This window comes from Sapajus apella, unplaced genomic scaffold (genome assembly GCF_009761245.1).
Source record: "Sapajus apella isolate SASKATOON/1434 unplaced genomic scaffold, GSC_monkey_1.0 scaffold62, whole genome shotgun sequence".
In the NCBI taxonomy this organism is placed as follows: Eukaryota; Metazoa; Chordata; class Mammalia; order Primates; family Cebidae; genus Sapajus; species Sapajus apella.
Genome location: NW_022437002.1, coordinates 212140 through 230103, shown reverse-complemented (window position 1 = coordinate 230103; position 17964 = coordinate 212140). Strand labels below are relative to the sequence as shown.

The 17964-nt window shown below is 44.2% G+C and overlaps 1 pseudogene; it reads left to right on the top strand.

Annotated features, from left to right (window-relative positions):
• The first annotated feature begins 9572 nt into the window (after positions 1 to 9572).
• Positions 9573 to 10700, top strand: LOC116529113 (annotated as a pseudogene).
• Positions 10701 to 17964: the final 7264 nt, after the last annotated feature.

Genomic DNA, 17964 nt, shown 5'->3' with positions numbered 1-17964 from the left:
AAAACAAAACCTGATTTTGAAGCACATGGGAACAGTATTGTAGAGGAGTCAAGGCTATTTATTGACTTGATAGATGCTGCATATCGTGAAAAGATAGAAGCTTCCCAAAATGAGCTACATAATCTTCTAGATAAACCACAGTTGCAAAGAATTTCAGTGCTAGTGCTTGAAGACAAGAGAGATCTTTCTAACGCCTTGGATGAGAATCAGCTAGAGTTGTCATGATAAAGTCAGCACACACAGAAAGGTTTCTTATACATGCCTTAAACCATGTCTTAAACAATGTGTAGAGCTCTTTTAAAAAAAAAAAAAAAGCAAAAAAATCCGGACACGGTGGCTCACAGCTCTAATCCCAGCACTTTGGGAGGCTGAGGCAGGAGGCTGAGGCAGGAGGATGAGGCAGGAGGCTGAGGCCGGCAGATCACAAGGTCAGAAGTTCGAGACTAGCCTGGCCAACATAGTGAAATCCTGTCTGTATTAAAAATACAAAAATTAGCCAGACATGGTGGCACGCGCCTGTAGTCCCAGTTACTCAGGAGGCTGAGGCAGGAGAATTGCTTGAACCTGGGAGGCGGAGATTGAGGTGAGCTGAGATCTCGCCAGTGCACTCCAGCCTGGGCAACAGAGTGAGATTTCGCAAACAAAAAAAAAACCACCACAACAAAAACCCCACACATTTTTGACCATCTTAAATCAAGAAAATTGCACATTTCCGTTCTGGTCTTTCTGGGTCAGATTTTTATGTTGTTTTTCAGTAAATGTCCATCTATAATATTTCACTATAGAGTCCAGCAACTTAATACTGACACTGACTTGATACAGCATGAAGTTTCTAGTGCCACACACAGTATTTAGAAAACCTCTAAGCCTGAATGACTCATGTGGGATATATGTAAACATATTGTTTATCTTATCACATAGATGCATGTGAAATGTATAATTATGTAAATCTTAGGAATCCAAAGTGGTCTGCAGAAAGTGAGCAGAGGCACCAGATCAGTGTTGGTTCTTTACACTGATCAGATTCTACCTGATGAATATGAAAGGTATTCTGCTTTCTGAGAAGGTGGCAGTTGGAATCTGGGAGAACTAAAGCATGCTGTTTTGTATCTGTCCAGGTCATTATTTTCCATATTTTGTTTTTTGTTCCTGGCTCAGCATACTTTTTTAAGGTGTTGAGAATTGAAGATTTTCTCAAAAGCTTTCATGAAGGTAGAGCATTCCACCTAATATAATGAAACCTGTTAAGAATGTCAGACTTTGTTCAAACATCTGTTCGTTCCATCTCCAATCATTAAATCAGTACTGCTGCATGACCCTCTAACTCATGACCTTTTATATCCAATCATAAAGCTGACGTTCAGCACAAAAGATACTCATAAACAAATACACATTTTTTATTCTTCTCTCTTATTGATGTAAGGTTTGGCACTCATTTGACTGGTGCCATTAGGTTTTTTTTTTTTTTTTTTTTTTTTTTTTGAGAGGGAGTTTTGGTCTTGTTACCCAGGCCGGAATGCAATGGTGTGACCTCGGCTCACTGCAACCTCCGCCTCCTGGGTTCAAGCAATTCTCCTGCCTCAGCCTCCCAAGTAGCTGGGACTACAGACGTGTGCCACCATGCCCAGCTAATTTTTTTGTATTTTTAGTAGAGACGGGGTTTCACCATGTTGACCAGGATGGTCTCAATCTCTTGACCTTGTCATCCACCCGCCTCGGCCTCTCAAAGTGCTGGGATTATAAGCGTGAGCCACTGTGCCCGGCCTTTTTTTTCTTTTTCTTTTTTTTTAAGATGGAGTCTCACTCGGTTGCCCAGGCTAGACTATTGTGGCCCAACCTTGGCTCACTGCAACCTCCACCTCCGGGATTCAAGTGATTCTCTTGCCTCAGTCTCCTGAGTAGCTGGACTACAGGCATACGCCACCACACCCAGCTAATTTTTGTATTTTTAGTAGAGATGGGGTTTCACCATGTTGGCCAGGGTGGTCTTGAACTCTTGACCTTGTGATCCACCCTCCTCAGCCTCCCAAAATGCTGGGATTACAGGCGTGAGCCACCGTGCCCTGTCTAGACATCTTGATTATTGTGACAACTCTAGACTAGCCTGCTTTATCTAATGTAAACATGCTCAACGTCCACAGGTTGTTTAATAATCTTTAGTCACACAGAGAACTGAGGAACTGATGCTGTTTGTTTGCTTGTATGTTACAGAGATGTCTAAAAACTTAAATGAACATATTTGGTAGTTTAGTGACTTCCATATACAAAAAGGGACTTAGTAATACTGATTCATTTGTAAATTATTATTTATATAGACCACTGCAGTAGATAAAATTCTATGGTACACCTGTTTTTGTGTTGCCTCACATTGTGTGTGATTTTTGTTTCTTTTGTTAAGCAGTATTTACGTAGACTACATTTCCAAATTGTTGAGCACTCAGGGTGTGGTCAACAGTAAGTTCTTTTAATGAATACCATTGTTAATTTATAGACTGTCATGGCCTTAAAAACATTCTGTGCAATATACTGCACTGTGTTGCACAGACCCTACTTGCTTTTCTCCATTCATTATTATTATTATTATTTTGAGACAGAGCTTCACTCTTGTCCTGAATCTGGGCTTTTAAAGCTCTCTTCTTCTTTTTTTTTTTTTTTGAGATGGAGTCTCACTCTGTCACCCAGCCTGGAGTGCAGTGACGCGATCTCGGCTCGCTGCAACCTCTGCCTCCTGGGTTCAAGCAATTTTCTGCCTCAGTCTCCTGAGGCTGGGATTACAGGTGCACACCACCACACCCAGCTAATTTTTGTATTTTTAGTAGAGATGGTGTTTCTTCATGTTGGTCAGGCTGGTCTTGAACTCCTGACTTCATGATCCACCCACCACAGCCTTCCAAAGTGCTGGGATTACAGGCGAGAGCCACCACGCCCGGCCCTAAAGTTCTCTTCTTATTCTTTGAAGCATGTTGCATACTCCCCTGCTGGGATAGATGGCTCTGTAAATGAAGGTATATTTAAACTTGCTTCTATTGTTCAACACCATTAATGGTCAATGTGAACCACTGCAAAGAATGTGGCAACTTTCTTGTGCCTAAAAGGAGGAATTGGAACTAGAATGTGTGACTCTGTGGAGACTGCATAGGTTTGTCAATTGATCAATAGGTAAGCCTTAATGTTTTTGTATGTCTATACATTGCTTTCAGCATTCCAAGACATCCAGATGCTACTACCAACATTTTCCTGTGCATTAACCTCTGGATATGAATACTTTTAACAGTTACTGAACTATGTAAATATGTGAATTTTTTTATTTAGGTGGATGCATTTTTGGTCTGTTTACTGCTCTTCTCAGCTTTATTCAATAAACTTGGCAATTTTAACTTAAAATGTGTGTCACGATGGAAGGTGCAGACTTTTTTGGAAGGGAATAGTAAGTTTCCTAGAGGAGGGTCTATAGACCATGCATGAGAAATCAGCTTAGCCCTCAAAGAACTGGCTCTGTGGCCTAGTTAAAAGAGAAATAAATTTTTAAAATACCCCAAAACAAAAAAATAGAAGGTTTGTGATATGACAGAAAGAGCCAAATTGTGAGATATTTGATGAGATTTATTCTAAGCCAAACATTAATGACCATGGCCTGAGGCTCAGTCTCAAGTGGTCCTGAGAATATGTGTCCAAGATGGTTGGGTTACACCTTGGTTTTATACATTTTAGGGAGACGTAAGATATCAATATCTGTGAGGTATACATCAGTTCAATGGGAAAGGTGAGATAACTTGAAGGGGACGTGTGGTGGGGGCTTATAGGTCACAGGCAAATTTGAAGATTTTCTGATTGACAATTGGTTGAAAGAATTATTATCTAAAAACCTGGAATCAATGGAAAGGAGTGTCTGAGTTACAATAAGGAGTTGTGGAGACCAAGGTTCTTATTATGTAAGTTTCATAGGTGGCTGCCCTTAGAGGCAGTAGATGACAAATATTTCCTATTCAGACCTTTAAAAGGTGTTAGACTCTCAGCTAATCTCTTCAGGATTGGGAGGGCTTGAAAGGGGAAAGATATGGCTGTGTAAACAGAGATTCTTTTTTGTTTTTTGTTTTTTTTTAAGAGACAGGATCTTGCTGTGTTGCCCAGGATGGAGTGCATTGGTGTGATCATGGCTCACTGCAGCCTCAGCCTCCTGGGCTCAAGTGATCCTCCCACCTCAGCCTGCTGAGTAGCTGGGACTATAGGTGTGTACCACCTTGCTCAGCTAATATTTTTTGTATCATTTTGTAGCAATGGGGTCTCTCTATGTCACCCAGGCTGGTCCCCAACTCCTGGGCTCAAGCAATTTGTCCGCCTGGGCCTCCCAAAGTGCTAGGATTACAGGTGTGAATCACCATGCCCCGCTTCAGCGATTCTTTACAGATGCAAATGTTCCCCCATAAAAGATGGCTTTGCAGTTCCATTTCAAAATATGGCAAAAAGAATTTTGGGATAAAATTTTTTATTTCTTCCTTTGTCTGTCATGTGATGTTATGCCAGAGTCAGGTTGGAAAGTAAGCCACATTATATCGGGTTAAATAAAACTCATCTGATGAGACTTTATTTTTTATAGGGCATGACTCCCCAGGTCCCTTAAGATAGGAATTTGGGCAAGAGAGAAAAAATATCAGAGTGATCCTCAGTGGAAACCACGCCGGAAGCAAGTTTATCAGTGCCATTTTACCAACAGCATGCGTTCACTTTGTGCCTCTATGTCACATTTCAGTAATTCTTGCAATACTTCACACTTTTTCATTATTATTATATCTGTTACGGTGATCTGTGGCCAGTGATCTTTGTCGTTACTACTGTGATTGTTTGGGGGTGCCACAAACCACACCCATGTAAGATGCTGAGCTTCATCCGTAAATGTTGTGTGTGTTCTGACTGCTCTACTCCTTGAGCTTCCCTATTCCCTGAGACATAACAATAGTGAATTTAGGCCTGTGAATAACCCTACAATGATCTCTAAGTATTCAAATGAAAAGAAGAATCATGCAGTGGTGCAAACCTGATTGTTGCGTTATTTTTATTCATTATTTATTTATTTGAGATGGAGTCTCCCTCTATTGCCCAGGCTGGAGTGTAGTGGTGTGATCTCAATTCACTGCAACCTCCACTCCTGGGTTCAAGAGATTCTGCTGGCTCAGCCTCCCAAGTTGCTGGGATTACGGGTGTGTGCCATGACACCCAGCTAACTTTTTTGTATTTCTAGTAGAGACGAGATTTCATCCTGTTGGCCGCGCTGGTCTTGAACTCCCGATCTCAAGTGATCCACCCACCTCAGCCTCCCAAAGTGCTGGTATTGCAGGTGTGAGCCACAGTGCCCAGCCAATTGTTGCCTTATTTTAAAAAATAGCCACAGCCACCCTAACCCTTAGCAACAACCACCCTGATCAGTGAGACTTTAAGTTGAAGCCAGTGCTCATTGACCATTCTGAAAATCCTAGAGGCCTTAAGAATTATGCCAAATATACTCTGCTTGTGCTTTCTAAATGGAACAAGGCCTAGAAGACAGCACATCTATTTACAGCATAGTTTACTGAGTAGTTTGAGCTCACTGTTGGGACCCACTACTCAGAAAGATTCCTTTCAAAATGTGACTGCTCATTGACAATGTACCTGGTCACCCAAGAACTCTGGCAGAGATGTATGAGGAGATTGATGTTTATGAGAGATGGGAAAGTTCTTCTTCAAAGTCTATATCTTAGACTACATTATAAGAAGTTACAATCTCTTGCTCTATGGCCATTATTCGCTATAAGCATAAACATATACCCATGTATATATAGTCTCTAAATCAGCGTCTTCTTAAATCAGCTAGCTTGACTCACTCTGGCATGTCTGAACAGGACTGGGCAGGCCCCAAACCCTGGTGTATACCATTCCTTATTTGGAAACCCTCCTGACCTTCTCCTGACTAGCTTCCTCTTTTTCCTTGTCTTCTTTCCCCTTATCTATTCAGTAAATTTCCAAGTTATTTAGCCAATCAGGTCAAGCAAAGAATGTGAGGTCCCATTCCAGCCAATGGAAACTAGACATAGTAGTAGGGCGATTGCGTCAGGTTTTGAAAATTATAAATGCCCCTGTCTCCTTGTTCATGTGTGCTCTTGTGGCAAGACTGCTGGCGAGTTGCACCCTTTCTGCAGGAAGTAAACTAGCTTTGCTAAGTGATCCATTGTCTCTGTGTGGATATTTCCCGACATTATAAACCCATTTCCAACAATGTTTTCATGTCTGCTAATACAACAACCATTCTGTAATCCATGGATCAAGGAGTGATTTTGACTTTCTTTTTTTTTTTTTTTTTTGAGACAAAGTCTGACTGAGTCTGTTTCCCGGTCTGGTATGCAGTGGCGTGATCTCAGCTCACTGCAGCCTCTGCCTCCCAGGCTCAAGCCACCCTCCCGCCTCAGCCTCCTGAGTAGCTAAGACCACAGACACACGCCACCATACCTGGCTAATTTTTGTTATCTTTGTTGTTGTTGTTGTTTGTAGAGATGGTGGTGGAGGTAGGGGTGGGGATATGTCTCACTTTATTGCCCAGGCGGGTCTTGAACTCCTGAGCTTAATCGATCCAGCTAAATAGGCCTCCCAGGGTGCTGGATTACAGGCATGAGCCACCACACCCAGCCTTGACTTTCAAGTCTTATTACCTAAGAAATACATTTCATAAGGCTATAGCTGCCATAGATAGTGATTCCTCTGATAGATCTGTATTTTGTTTTTGTTTTGTTTTTTTGAATCAGAGTCTTGCTCTGTTGCCCAGGCTGGAGTGCAGTGGCACAATCTCAGCTCACTGCAACCTCTACCTCCCAGGTTCAAGCGATTCTCTTGCCTCAGCCTTCCAAGTAGCTGGGATTACAGGCATGTGCCACCATGCCCAGCTAATTTTTATATTTTTAGCAGAGATGGGATTTCCCCATATTGGCCAGGCTGATCTTGAACTTCTGACCTCAGGTGATCCGCCCACCTCAGCCTCCCACAGTGCTGGGATTACAGGTGTGAGCCACTGAATCTGGCCAGATCTGGGAAAAAAGGAAATCTGAAAACTTCTGGAAAGGGATTCACCATTCTAGATACCATTAAGAATATTTGTCATTCATGGGAGGAGGTCAAAATATCAACATAAACAGTAGGTTTGGAAGAGGTTGAATTCAACCCTCATGGATGAAAACCCTTTTTGTTAATTTTATGTGTAAATTCATGGATAATTTTGAGGGGTTCAAGATTTAAGTGGAGGAAGTAACTGCAGATGTGGTACAGATAGCAAGAGAAATAGAACTAGAAGTAGAGCCTGAGATGCAGCTGAATTGCTGAACTCGCACGGTAAAACTTGGACAGATGAGGAGTTGCTTCTTATGGATGAGCAAAGAAAGTGGTTTCTTCCTCCTGGGTTCAAGATTCTCCCACCACAGCCTCCTGGGTAGCTGGGACTACAGATGTGCACCACCACACCCAGCTAATTTTTTTGAATTTTCGGTAGAGATGGGATTTCACCATGTTCGCCAGGCTGGTCTTGAACTCCTGACCTCAAGTGATCTGCCCACCTCAGCCTCCCAAAATGCTGGGATTATAGGCATGAGCCGCTGTGCCAGGCCAAAAAATGGTTTCTTAAGATGGAATCTACTCCTGGTGAGGATACTGAGAACAATGGCAATAAAGAATTTAAAATATTACATACACTTAGTTGATAAATCATCAACAAGGTTTGAGAAGATTGACTCCATTTTTCCTTTTTCCTTTTTTTTTTTTTTTTTTTTTTTGAGACAGAATCTCTTACTCTGTTCCCCTGACTGGAGTGCAATGGCATGAACACAGCTCACTGTAGCCTTGACCTCCCAGGCTCGAGTGATCCTGCTGCCTCAGCCTCCCCCACAGCTGTGACCACAGGCACACACCACTACACTCAGCCAATGTAAAAAAAATTTTTTTGTAGAGACAGGGTCTCACCATGTTGCCTACACTGGTCTCCAACTCCTGGGCTCAAGTGATCCTCCTGCCTCAACCTCCCAAAGTGCTTGGATTATATATATATACCACATTTTATTTATCTACTCATCGACTGATGGGCGTTTAGTCTGATTCCATATTTTTGCAATTGCAAATTGTGTTGCTATAAGCATGCGTGTGCAAGTATCTTTTTCATATAATGACTTCTTTTCCCCTGGGTGGATACCCAGTAGTGGGATCAGAAAGACTTCTCTGATTTCTATTCCCAGGCTGGGCTAAGTGCCCCCTCCATGGTGCCTCCTGGACATCTCTCACTATCACAAGAATGAAGCTCCTCTGACTCAGCCCCTCTGTCTTTGATTAGTCTTCCAGTGCTAACAGGGCAAACTTTGAAACTAAAAACCACATGGGTTTAAGCCCAGCTTCTGCTACTTCCAAGTAGCTCTGGGTCCTTGGGTCAACACGTACTAGGCTCTCCAAAAACTCTAGTTCCTTATACTCTTTCCTTCTGGTTTCTTGGAAGGTGCCCTGAAGTCTCAGCTTGTGCTGGAACCATGGTGTTGTCCTCATGTCCTGCATGGCTCATGTCCTCATGTGCTACAGCCTTGTAGGGTGTGGCAGGCACATTTTCGTTGCTTGACCTGTCTTCTTATGGGAAATCATTCCTTCTCTCCCCAGTCCCTGTGGTCTGGGTCTTGGCAGAACACTCAAGACTGGCCAGTCCAAGGTCTGTATTCCTTTGGCCCCAGTGATTGGTCCAGGGATAGGCTTGTGGGTTAGTAAGTTCCTTCATATTTATTATACAAACATTAGAAGAGGGATGGTCTCTCTCTCTTTTCCTTCTCTCCTGCCATCTTTTTTTCTTTCTGTCTCATTATAAGATACACAGCAGGCTGGGCACGGTGGTGGCTCACACCTGTAATCCCAGCACTTTGGGAGTCCAAAGTGAGTGGATCACGAGGCCAGGAGTTTGAGACCAGCCTGGCCAACATGGTGAAACCTCGTCTCTATTAAAAGTACAAAAATTAGCTGGGCATGGTGGCAGGCACCTGTAATCCCAGCTACTCGGGAGGCTGAGGCAGGAGAATCGCTTGAGCCCAGGAAGTGGAGGTTGCAGTGAGCCGAGATTACACCATTGCACTCCAGCCTGGGCAACAGAGCAAGATTCTGTCTCAAAAAAAAAAAAAAAGAAAAAAGAAAAAAAGATACACAGCAGTGATGGCTTGGCTTGGCACTACCAGCAGCCATCTTGCTACCTGTTTGAGAATGAAGCCAAACAGAGTCAAATAAACCCTGAAACGTGGAAAGAAAGAGAGTTCTGATGCTCTTCTTGATCCAGACACGTCTTAACCCCTTTGGAATACTTTCTTTAAGCTAGTCTGGGTTAGATTTCTGGCATTTACAACCACAAGAATTCTGACCAATACATGGGTTCACTTTAATATGTTCACAGGCCTGGGGTGGTGGCTCCCACCTGTAACCCTAGCTACTCTAGAGGCCAACAGCAGTTTGAGACCAGCTTGGGCAACACAGCCATATCTAAAAGTAAATAAATAAATAAATAAATAAATAAATAAATAAATAAAGGCACGGCTACACTCATAAAAGGAAAAAAGCGTGCGTGGCTCTCGACATGCCGCCAATCTTCAAATGGAGGTCCCTGACCATCCGCAGGCTCCGAAAAAGCGTTGGACGAACGCGCCTGCTCCTCTCATCAAAGCCTCCAGCTCGATGAGCTTGTTTTGTCCGAGACTCGGCACCCCTGTAGACGATGGCCCTCGTGTCTGCCGATTCCCACATTGCAGAGCTTCTCACAGAGCTCCATCAGCTGATCAAGCAAACCCAGGAGGAGCGTTCCCGGAGCGAACACAACTTAGTGAACATCCAGAAGACCCACGAGCAGATGCAGACGGAGAACAAGTTGCGTGGCCTCTATACAACCGCCAAGGCCGATGCAGAGGCTGAGTGCAACGTCCTTCGGAAAGTTGGGGACAAGATGGCAGAAATCAAGTCTCTGTTGGAGAAGAGGCGGATTGTGGCCAAGAATGCTGGTGTCTACAATGATTAGAAAACGCCCCGGAAGACCATGCGCAGAGGGGTGCTGATGACCCTGCTGCAGCAGTCAGCCATGACGCTGCCTCTGTGGATCCGGAAGCCTGGTGACAAGCCCCCCACCCCTCTGTGGGGCCAAGCCCACCTCAGGGGACTATGTGGCCAGACCCGGAGACAAGGTGGCTGCCCCGGTGAAGGCCATGGATGGGGACGAGCAGTGGATCCTGGCTGAGGTGGTCAGTTACAGCCACACCACCAACAGGTATGAGGTAGGACATCGATGAAGAAGGCAAAGAGAGACACACCCTGAGCCAGCACCGGGTCATCCCGCTGCCCCAGTGGAAGGCCAACCCTGAGACAGACCTCGAGGCCTTGTTCCAAAAGGAGCAGCTCGTGCTGGTCCTGTGTCCCCAGACCATCTGCTTCTACTGCGCCCTGATCCATGTGCCCCCACAGCGGCCCCAGGATGACTACTCGGTCCTGTCCGAAGACACCTATGCAGATGGCTAACCCCCTCCCCTCAATGTGGCCCAGAGGTATGTGGTGGCTTGTAAGGAGCCCAAGAAAAAGTGAAGCTGTCGGGCGTACTCGCCATCCCCCAATGACACAAGGCAGGACAGCAAAGGATGTGCTGGGATTAAGCAGACACTCTCCCTCAAAAAAAAAAAAAAGCAAATAGGATGGGAGGATCTAAGGTGGACTGAAGATAAACAGGTGATCCACCCACCTTGGCCTCCCAAAGTGCTGGGATTATGGGCATGAGCCAGCATGCCTGGCCACTAAGCAATTTTGAGGTGGATTTTTATTAGATATAGCTAAAATCATCCTGAACTTGCTGTCCAGTCCTCTCTCCCTTGTCCCTGTAATTTTGGCAAGGGATTGGGATGGAAGTGGGACAATGTCTACCTCACCCTCACCCCATTCTCTGTCCCTTCACCCTCCAGCCCAAGGAACAGCTTATTTCTGACAGTTACACTTAATCCTCGGATGTTATATTTTCCTGCAAGCCCCTTCTAGGCACATTCCTGATTCCTTTTTTTCTTCCAAGTATCCCTAACATTTAGCATGTTCTACTGACTAATTTTGTAATTTTAGTAGAATAGGGTTTCTCCATGTTGGTCAGGCTGGTCTCTGACTCCCAGCTTCAGGTGATCTGCCTGCCTTGGCCTCCCAAAGTGCTGGGATTACAGGCGTGAGCCACCACAACCTTACTGGTTTTTAGTATATTCACTGACAAAGTTGTACAACCACCACCATGAATTTCACCACCTCAAAAAGAAACCCCATAACCACTAGCAGTCACTTCCTGTCCTCCTCGCCAGCCCCTGCAACCACTACTCTTAACAAGGGATCTTAGGGGAAAATCTCCAGTCTTTCACAAGTAAGCATGATGTTAGCTGGGGGTTTTTGTAGACATCCTTTAATCCTTTATGAGGTTGAGAAGGTCCCTTTTCTCCCTAGTTTGTTGAATGTTTTTATCCTGTTAGATTTTGTCAAATGTTTTTAGCCATCTATTGAAGGGGTGGTTTTTTATTCTTTATTCAATTAATATAAGTGTATTACATTGATTGCTATGTAAATATTAACATAATGGTTTTAACACACTCTTTGAAATCATATTTGTTTGTAAGCTCAGGTGAGTCAAATTTTAAGAGCATCTGATAGCTGGCAATCCAGCTTACACAACTCTAGGCTTGTTTAATTAGGTTAACAGATATTTTTTTCTCTACCAAGTTTTTCTTTTTCTTTTTCTTTTCCAGAGACAGAGTCTCACTCTGTCACCTAGGCTAGAGTGCAGTGGCGCCATCTCGGCTTGCTGCAACCTCTGCCTCCCAGGTTCAAGCAATTCTCTTGCTTCAGCCTCCCAAGCAGCTGGGATTACAGGTGTGTGCCACCACATCCAGCTAATTTCTGTATTTTTTTAGTAGAGACGGGGTTTTACCATGTTGTCCAGGCTGGTCCTGAACACCTGGCCTCAAGTGATCCATCTGCCTTGGCCTCCCAAAGTGCTGGGATTACAACTGTGAGGCATAGTGCCTGGCCACTACCAAGTTTTTCTGAAGAAGAAAATTCACTGTTAGTGAAGGGGTTCAGGACATGCCACCCCAAAATATGCCACTTTGGCATATTATTTTGAGCTGAAGGTGCTTGAGAAACAGCAGGTGCAGGAAGAGCCCTCTGAACTTCATCTTTTTACCTAAAAGCAGATCATAAAATTTATCATGAGAAAAGTGCCCTCTCTGTACCAGGAAGAGAAGAACATTTCCATCACCAGAGACTGGGGATTGATGGTGCACTGGGCCTGTACAAATGACCTACTCAACCCCATGTATTTCCTAGTCATTGTCCCACAATTAACTGCCTTTAGCCCAAGCCTCTTTGTCTTCTTTGTCTTGTCACATCCCCACGATTTGTCATTCTTCTTCTTCTTCTTCTTTTTTTTTTTTTTTTTTCTTTTTTTTTGAGGTGGAGTCTCTCACTGTTGCCCAGGCTGGAGTGCAGTGGTACAGTCTTGGTCCACTACAACCTCTGTCTCCCATGTTCAAGTGATTTTCCTGCCTCAGCCTATTCAAGTGATTTTCCTGCCTGTAGCTGGGACTACAGGCACCTGCCACCGCACCCAGCTAATTTTTGTATTTTTAGTAGAGATAGGATTTCCCCGTGTTGGCCAGGCTGGTCTTGAACCCCTGACCTCAGGTGATCCACCCATCTTGGTCTCCCAAAGTGCTAGAATTACAGGCGTGAGACCGCGCCCGGCCTGTCATTCTTTAGTTGTTGTTGTTGTTCTCTTTGTAGGCGGCTCAGACTCCAGTTCTCATCACCCACCAATTTATTATTCTTTATGTAAAAAGGTACGTAAGCTTCTGGGCCTGATTACTTCTTTGGGTTTTCACTTTCCTTCTGACTCCTGTGTATACATAAAATATTTTAAAAATTCATATGCCTTTCTTGTGTTACTCTATTTTATGTCTGTTTGATATTAATACTTAGGCCTGCCATAGAACCTAAGAGGGTAGAAGGAAGTTTCTTCTCCCCTACAGAAGCATATACAATATGATGCAAAAATGAGATACTAGGCTTTTCAGGAACTGCCTCTGTTAATCCCTCTGCAGCTGAAAAAAGCTACAACACACATGATGACATGTTGTCCTGGGCCATGGCCTAACTGGTCAAAATGGGTCTCAATGCAAGGTCTACTGACTCCTCAGGGCTTCCGTAGTCAGCATAGCCACTGTGGAATTGATCACTGGTCTCTAGCGGGCAGGAGTGTCCTCTCTTGACAACAAAACAAAATAAGGTTAGAATAGAGATAATGATATGTAGAAGTCTACCTTCTCTTTCTCCCTACCACCCCATCCCGCCTCCAGTTCTCTATTCTGGAACATTCTGCCCTGAGAGGAGAAGTTGCTGTCGCACATCTTGCTCTGGATGGAGAGAGTTGTGCATTCAGCTTGCCCAACTACCATTTTGAGGACATCTTCTAGTCTTGTGTCCAGCGTTCCTTCCTTGGAGGAACTTCCCCCACCCCTACCTCATGTGACACTCACAGGGCTGCCAGTCACTTCTCTGACCACAGGAGTGACTCAGTCCTGGGTCAGCTGGACTTTCTCAGGACTTTGGAACTGTAGAGACTCTCAGGGATGGAAGGAAGTGGGAGCTGAGTCATTTGATGTGTTTCCTCTAAAGCAGTACTTCTCATAAGGGAGTCCCTGGACCTGCAGCAACAGCATCTGGGAACTTGTTAGAAATACAGATTTCCAGGCCCCACCTCACACCTGCTGAATTAGAAACTCTGGGGATAGGCCCCAGCAATCTGTGTTTTAAAAACCCCTGTAGGTGGTTCTGCTGCATACTAGGGTAACCCCAAGTTTCTGTAAGTGGGATTCCCAGAGTTTACCTGCATTTTTTTTTTTTTTTTTTTTTGGAGACAGAGTCTTGCTCTGTTGCCAGGCACCAAGTTGGAGTGCAATGGCACGATCTCGGCTCACTGCAACCTCCGCCTCCACATTCAAGCAATTCTCCTGCCTCAGCCTCCCAAGTAGCTGGGAATACAGGCGTGCGCCACCACGCCCAGCTAATTTTTGTATTTTTTAGTAGAGACGAGATTTCACCATGTTGGCCAGGATGGTCTCGATCTCCTGACCTAGCGATCCGCCTGACTCGGCCTCCCAGCTTACCTGCATCTTATCCTTCCCCTGGCCTTGGCTGTTGAGATCTTCCTTAGATTCTTTGGTCTTCCCACTGTCCTTCTAGTAAATTATTTGTTTTGTTTGAACGAGTCAGAGTTGCTTTCTGTTGCTTGCAACCTAAAGACCCTGACTAATGGTCCTCCCATCTAATTCGTATCTACACAGACCCTTCTTGAACTATGGGCCTTCCTGCTGTATGTAGGCTGCAATGGTTCCACTTCACCCTGGTTTTTGTATTTTGCTTCAATGCCAAACTGTATTAACTCCAAAGCAGAGCCCAGCAGGGCTTCTGTCCTGCCTATTTATTCAGTTGCCTCCCCAGTAATGCAGGTCTTTATAAGAACATCTCTTATTCCTCCATTTATTTGACTCCTCTCTTTTTTCATCTTAGCTCCCAACCTCCTTTTTTTGTTTTAAACTATTAACAACAGCCCAATGGCATAATGAAGTTATTTTTTCATATATGAGTTAAGGAACAGAACAAGCTGCTTTAGTAAAGAGACTCAAAAATACAGAATAAATTTATTTACTTATTTATTACTGAGACAGGATCTCATTCTGTCTTCCATGCTGGAGTACCATGGTGTGATCATAGCTCACTGTAACCTCAAACTCCTGGGTTTAAGGAATCCTCCTGCCTCAGCTTCTGAGTAGCTGGGACTGCAGGTGCTCACCACCATGACTGGATCATGTCTCAGTGCAGCCTCAACCTCCCAGGCTCAAGTGATTCTCCCATCTCAGCCTCCTGAGTAGCTGGTATTACTGGCATGGGCCACCATGCCCAGCTACTTTAGGGTCTCACTATGTTGCCCAGGCTGGTCTTGAACATTTGGGCTCATGTGATCCTCCTGCCTCCACTTCCCAAAGTGTTGGGATTATAGGGATGAGCCACCATGGCCCAGCTAAATTTATTTTGAATCTCTTGTTTTACAGGTTTTGTTTGTTTTTCTCCTTTTGTCTTTTGTTGTTGTTTTAGCTCTTTAAGCATATGGGTGGTTCAGGATGAGTGCAGAAGTGCATAAGGGGCTCTGCTCCAGGGAGTCATTTGGGGATACAGGTTCCTTCTATCTTGTTGCTCTGCGGTCTCCAAGGACATCATTGAAGCATCTATATCCAAGCCTGTAGGAAGTCAGAGAAAGAGGAAGTAAATGGCTAACAATTTCATTTTAGGAAATAATGTAGAAGTGATGATCACGTCAATCTATACATTTTCCGGTGATGAGTACTTAGTTACATGGTCACACCCAGATAGCTACCGTGGCAACAGTGACCATGAACTATGATCTGGATCTGGGCAGCCATATACCCCCTATATCTTGGGGTAAAAGTTATTTTATAACTAGAAGAAAGGGGGAAATAATGGATAATGGAGATAATTAGCAATCTTTTCATGCTTTCTAACTCTGAGGCTTGTATCCAAGTGTTAAAAGGTTAATACCTTCACAGGGGCTAGGCAGGTGATTGAGTAAAGCAATCTAAAAGAAGTGAGGTGACTGTGACAAAATAGGAAGCACTGAGTCCTGTCTAAAGGGGTTAACAGCTAGCAGATCCCTTCCCCTTCTTCCTTACCAGAACTCCAAGTTTGTTTGAGCGCCCAGCCTTGGAGCCCAAATCATACTTTTCAATATCAATTATGAAATTGGGTTTTTAGTGTCTTCAGCCTCCCCTGTGTCTGGGAATGTCCATATGACTCAGCCAGTGGGAGAGTTAAGGAAGTCTGGTGGGGGACTTCTAGGAAAGCTTTTGCTTTCCTAGTAGAGGTAGCCATGACTGGGGCGTCCCCATACCTGTTCTTCCTGCTTTGAATGTGGGTGAGATGCCTGGAGCTGGGGGAACCATCTTATGACCATGGGGTGGCAAGCAAGAGGGGAAAGCCAAAAGAACTGTGGTGATACTGAGCTAGAAAGAACTAGGGCCATGCCAGGCACGGTGCCTCACGCCTATAATCCCAGCACTTTGGGAGGCCAAGGTAGTTGGATCACAAGGTCAAGAGATCAAGACCATCCTAGCCAATATGGTGAAACCCGGTCTCTACTAAAAATACAAAAATTATCTGGGCATGGTGGTGTGTGCCTGTAGTCCCAGCTACTCAGGAGGCTGAGGCAGGAGAATCGCTTGAACCCGGGAGGTGGAGTTTGCAGTGAGCCAAGATTGTGCCACTGGACTCCAGCCTGATGACAGAGAAAGACTCTGACTCAAAAAAAAAAAACAAAAAACGAAAAAGAAACAACAAATGAACTAGGGCCAGAATCTGCCTGCCTCCAAGCATCTTATTATATGAGTAAGACAAAAAACCAAAACAAACACCTGTTTGTTTAATGCAAGTTAAAATTGGCTTAGCTGAACTTCATGGCCATTCAAAACTGATTTAATCCTTCCAGAATTTTTTTCAAGTTTCATTTATTTATTAATCAATGTAGTTGCCAACACATTACATCAACATGATTTCATGTATTTAGAGGAGAAATATTTCCTGATTAAATGGAAAATTGTGCAGATGACTTCAGCAAGACCTTCATTTGAAAGCAGCTTTAATAGTGAGACATTTCATTTACAAATCTGGGCCTTCTTTCTTCAGTTTGTTATAATCCACATTCACTGAGTAAAACTTTGATGGATCATTGGGACCCAGTTTGTTCCAGGGCTCTGGGTTATTCTTTCTTTCTTTTTTTTTTTTTTGAAACTGAGTCTCACTCTCTCATCCAGGCTGGAGCACAGTGCCGCGATCTCAGCTCACTGCAACCTGCGCCTCCAGAGTTCAAGTGATTCTCTTGCCTCAGCCTCCTGAGTAGCTGGGATTACAGGTGCACACCACCACATCCAGCTAATTTTTTGTATTTTTAGTAGAGACAGGATTTCATCATGTTGGCCAGGCTGGTCTCGAACTCCTGGCCTCATGTGATCTGCCCACCTTGGCCTCCCAAAGTGCTGGGATTGCAGGTGTGAGCCACCACACCTGGCCTCTGGGTAATTCTTTTTGTCTCAACTAACATGTGGATTGAACAGTGCCAGACTCAAGATATACAGTGGTGCTCTAATACCTCCAACTCCAATAAATACAAAAAAGGGATCAAGCTCAGATGTTCTAGGCCTGACTGAGGATCTGCTGGAGCTTGTTTACAGCAGAGGTCTCCGATTTGAAAGGAGAAAACCAGCCTAGCTATCAGGCCCTGGACTAAGTAGTATCTGCCCCAGTTATTTTAACATGTATATTAACTTCGTGTAAAGATAGAATGCATACACTGCTTTGTAACATTAAAAAAAAAAAAAGTACTGGCCAGGCGCAGTGGTTCATGCCTGTAATCCCAGCACTTTGGGAGGCCAAAGCAGGCAGATCACGAGGTCAGGAGTTGGAGACCAGCCTGGCCAAGAGACCAGCCTGGCCAATATAGTGAAACCTGTCTCTACTAAAAATATAAAAATTAGCCAGACATGGTGGCAGGTACCTGTAATCTCAGCTACTCAGGAGGCTGAGGCAGGAGAACTGCTTGAACGCAGGAGGCAGAGGTTGCAGTGAGCCAAGATGGTGCCATTGCACTCCAGCCTGGGCAACAGAGCAAGACTCTGGCTCAAAAAAAAAAAAAAAGTACCATAGTATAAGCGTCTTTCCCTGCCATTTAATATTATTTAGCATTTTTCATTTTAATGACTGCAGAATATCCACTGTATGTGTATAGCTTAGCAGCTAATCAGTCCTTTATCATTGGACACTCAAGTAGTTTACAGTTTAGTTGTTTTTATTTTT